Source organism: Hippichthys cyanospilos, chromosome 13 (assembly GCF_059441005.1).
Source record: "Hippichthys cyanospilos isolate Australia breed blue-spotted pipefish chromosome 13, RoL_Hcya_1.0, whole genome shotgun sequence".
NCBI lineage: Eukaryota > Metazoa > Chordata > Actinopteri > Syngnathiformes > Syngnathidae > Hippichthys > Hippichthys cyanospilos.
In genome coordinates, this window is record NC_142381.1 from 19,456,626 (window position 1) to 19,461,457 (window position 4,832).

At 47.5% G+C, this 4,832-nt stretch overlaps 1 pseudogene; it reads left to right on the forward strand.

Moving 5' to 3' along the window:
- Positions 1-1,767: 1,767 nt before the first annotated feature.
- Positions 1,768-3,812, forward strand: LOC148414164 (uncharacterized; annotated as a pseudogene).
- The last annotated feature ends 1,020 nt before the right edge of the window (positions 3,813-4,832 follow it).

The window sequence follows — 4,832 nt, forward strand, 5'->3', positions numbered from 1 at the left end:
ACTAGGAATCTTGGGACCCATGGCAAACCCTTTCAACTTTGAATTAAGCAGTAAAATGCACTATAAAAACGGTTTTGTAACCACTCACAATTGAACAAAGCTTTACCATTCTGCCATTTTTAAACAAATGAGGCCAATAGCAGACCAGATTTTACGTGCTGCAGGGACGACAACTGAAAATAACCCCTGCAGATGGAGACAAAACAACACAAATACAGCCTAGGCTCATGACAATTCTTTTGGTCACAAAACTGGGAAAATACATAAAAAGGGGATGAAAAAACTCAGTATTCCATGTCGCATCATGAAAATAACGTAAGCCAGGGATGCTGTAACACGGGGGTCCACTGAATATTATATATAAGTAGCACTTACTATACTATTTTGATACCAATTTTTAATATAGATATACAATTTTTATGTTTTTACCTGGGGTTTTACACGCATTAGCTAATTAACATAGGCTTGGATTGCCCGCCACAGGGCGAATTCGCATTGCGATCCCAACCGTGGAACAGATTCATCTCGAAACCGGGGGTCCACTATATCTGCTGTCACAAGCTCTGCTGATCTCTTACCAAACGCATTTCTGCCACCCAGTGGCTGTATTTATATAGATTTAAAAAAGGCTTTTCAGCCAAGGCGCTTTGGAAGGGAAATGCATCATGCATAAAACACATTTACCCAATGTTTGTACAGGATTGTAAATGGGAGTAAGTGTTTCAAACCACGTGTTTATATAGGAGTGAAAAGTTAATCACTCATTCATTCACTCATTCATTCATCCTCCGGACAGCCTATCCTGAGTAGGATTCCTATGCGTGTGTGTTGTTTAATGGCACTTTTTTTTTTTTTTACATAAATTAACTAACATCCACAAACTGAAGAGTGGCTGCATTAGCTTTATTAAGACATAAAAACCTTAAAAACACTTCTCAATGCACTCATTGAATGTTATTTTATCTTACAGCTGATTATGATTTGAAATGTACACACAAAATATCACATTATGTCTGTGTGATTTTTTTTTTCTTCACAATTATTTTTTATTTTATTAAAAACAAAAAAAACTAAGAAATCACATTTACCTAATTACCATAATCCCCCAAATATAAGAGGTTTTTTTTCACCAAAATGAAGGCCAAAGGTACGTATGTGCGTGTCCTATAAACAGTAACTTAAATATTTATATATATATATATATATATATATATATATATATATATATTATATATATATATATATTATATATATATATATATATATATTATATATATATATATATATATATGTGGCGGTTGGCAAAGAAATACCGTGCATTCGCCGGAAGAGGACGATGTTGTATTGAAACATAACCTAATTTTGTTCTGTTCGATTTCTATATTTTGTATTTCGGTTGAAATGGCTAAATATTATTTCTAAGTCCACCAGAGCAATAGTGTTAATTTATGGATGATTTTCAATCCGTCAGCTAGCAGAGTTTATTTAGGGTCGCGAAAGGGGCTTCCGGGAAAATCATTAACGCTGCTGTCATCAAGTCAGACGCGACGGCACGCGCATATTCATTGAAGACGTAAAGCGTTTCCAGCTTTGTCTATCTTTAGCGGCCCAAAGTGCTTTGCGTGTTCCAGTGATCCTAGGAGCTAAGTTGTCGGGAGCTTTATGCCTCTGGTAGCGTCACCCATGACAAACAGGTCCTAGGTGAGGTTCCAGACTAAACACGGCTATTGGACCCCTTATGACAAATAAAATAAATGGATTCGAGTTTCCATCGCCCCGATATGGGTCACTGGGTCCCCCCTCTGGAGCCAGGCCTGGAGGTGGGGCTCATTGGCGAGCGCCTAGTGGCTGGGCCTGCACCCATGGGGCCCGGCTGGGCTCAGCCCAAAGGGATGGTGTGGGTCCCCCCTCCCATGGGCTCACCACCTGTGGGAGGGGCCATAGGGGTTGGCTGTGAAGTGAGCTGGGTGGTGGCAAAGGTGGGGACCTTGACCCACCGATCCCCAACTACACAAGCTAACTATTGGGACATGGAGTGTCACCTCTCTGGTGGGGAAGAAGCCTGAGCTGGTGTGCGAGGCCGAGAAATTCTGACTAGATATAGTCGGACTTGTCTTCACACACAGCTTGGGCTCCTCTCAGGAGGGGTTAGACTCTCTTCCACTCTGGAGTTGCCTGCGAGGAGAGGCGCAGAGCAAGCGTGGGCATACTTATTGCCCCCCAGATTAGCGCCTGTACATTGAGGTTACCCCAGTATACGAGATGGTAGCCTCCCTCCGCCTTCAGGTGTGGGGACGGTATGTGCCTATGCACCAAACAGCAGTTCAGAGTACCCACCCTTCTTAGAGTACTTGGAGGGTGCACTGGAGAGCTAACCCTAACCCTCCGGGGACTTCCTTGTTCTGCTGCGGGACTTCAATGCTCACGTGGGCAATGACAGTGAAACCTAGAGGGGCGTGATTGGGAGGAACGGCCCCCCGATCTGAACTCGAGTGGTGCTTTGTTATTGGACTTCTGTGCTCATCACGGATTGTCCATAACGAACACCATGTTCAAACATAGAGGTGTCCATATGTGCACTTGGCACCAGGACAACCTAGGCTGCAATTTGATTTTCAACTTGGTAGTTGTATCATTGGATTTGCGGCGACATCTTTTGGACACTCGGGTGAAGAGAGGGGCGAAGCTGTCAACTGATCACCACCTGGTGGTCTGTTGGCTCCGATGGTGTGGAAGGATGCCGCCCAGACATGGCAGACCCAAAAGTATCGTGAGGGTCTGCTGGGAACATCTGGCAGAGTCCCCTGTCAGAAGGAGTATCAACTCCCACCTCCAGCAGAATTTCTCCAGAGTACTGGGGAAGGCAGGGAACATTGAGTCCGAGTGGACCATGTCCGTGCCTCCATTTTTGAAGTAGCTGATCGGAGTTGTGGCCGTAAGGTGGTCTGAGCCTGTCGTGGCGGAAATCCCCACACCCGCTGGTGGACACCAGATGCTGTCAAGCTGAAGAAGGAGTCCTATCGGGCCTTTTTTGCCTGTGGGACTCCAGAGGCAGCTGACAGGTACCGGCTGGCCAAGCGGAGTGCGGCTTCAGCGGTCACTAAGGCAAAAACTTGAGTGTGGGAGGAATTTAGTGAGGCCATGGAAGGCAACTTCCGGACGGGTTTGAGGAAATCTTGGTCCCACATCCGGCGTCTCAGAAGGGGGAGGCAGTGCACCATTGACACTGTGTACAGTGGAGATGGGGCACTGCTGACCTCAACTTGGGACGTTGTAAACCGGTGGAAAGAATACTTCGAAAACCACCTCAATTCCACCGACACATCTTCCTCAGAGGAAGCAGAGTCTTCGGGCTCCGAGGTGCACTCTCCCATCTCTGAGGCTGAAGTCACTGAGATGGTCAAAAAACTCCTTGGTGGCAAGGGAAGGTGGATGAGATCCGCCCGGAGTTCCTGAAGGCACTGGACGCTGTAGGGCTGTCTTGACTGACGCGCCTCTGCAACCTCGCATGGACATCGGGGACAGTGCTCCTGGATTGGAAGAGTGGGGTGGTGGTCCCCCTTTTTAAGAAGGGGAACCAGAGGGTGTGTTCAAACTACAGAGAAATCACACTCCTCAGCCTCCCCGGTAAGGTCTATCCAGGGGTGCTGGCGAGGAGGGTCCGTCAGGAAGTCGTGTCTCGGACTCAGGAGGAGCAGTGTGGTTTTCGTTCCGGCCGTGGAACAGTGGACCAACTCTACACTCTCGGCAGGGTCCTTGAGGGTGCATGGGAGTTCGCCCAACCAGTCTACAAGTGCCTTGTGGACCTATAGAAGGACTACGCCAAGGCTGCCCTTTGTAACAGATTCTGTTCATTATCTTTATGGACATAATTTCTAGGCACAGCCGAAGCGTTCAGGGGGTCCGGTTTGGGAGCCTCAGCATTGCATCTTTGCTTTTTGCGGATGATGTGGTGCTGTTGACTTCTTCAGGCTGTGACCTCCAACTCTCACTGGAGCAGTTGGCAGCACCTCCAAATCTGAGACCATGGTTCTCAATCGGAAAAGGGTGGAATGCCCTCTCCGGGTCGGGGATTAGGTCCTGCCCCAAGTGGAGGAGTTCAAATATCTCGGGGTCTTGTTAACGAGTGAGGATAGGATGGAACATGAGATGGACGTCTGCTGTGATGTGGACTCTGCACCGGTCTGTCGTGGTGAAGAAAGAGATAAGCCGAAAGGCGAAGCTCTCCGTTTACCAATCGATCTATGTTCCTGCCCTCACTTATGGCCATGAGCTGTGGGTCGTGACTAAAAGAACAAGAGCCCGGATACAAGCTGCCGAAATGTGTTTCTTCCACTGGGTGCTCCATTAGAGATAGGGTGAGAAGCTCGGTCATCCGGGAGGGGCTCAGCGTCGTGCCGCTGCTCCTCTGTGTTGAGAGGAGCCAGTTGAGGTGGCTCAGGCATCTGGTTAGTATGCTCCCCGGAAGCCTGCCCGGTGAGGTGTTTCGGGCATGTCCCACAGGAAGCAGGCCCTGGGGACGACCCAGGACACACTAGAGGGACTAAGTCTCTCAGCTGGGAGAGGGAAGTCTGGGCTTCCTTGCTCAAGCTGCTGCCCTTGCGACCCGACCCCGGAACACAGCGGTAGAAGATGAATATATATATATATATATATATATATATATATATATATATATATATATATATATATATTATTGACACCATTCAGGGAAGTGCATTTTTCTCACGGCTGTATTCTTACTTCCAATAATTACCGTAATGGGACAAGCTAGAGGGCAAATGTCAGTTGGCTGTGAGGAGCAAGTGTTTGCTGCAGCTAACAGCAGCTTG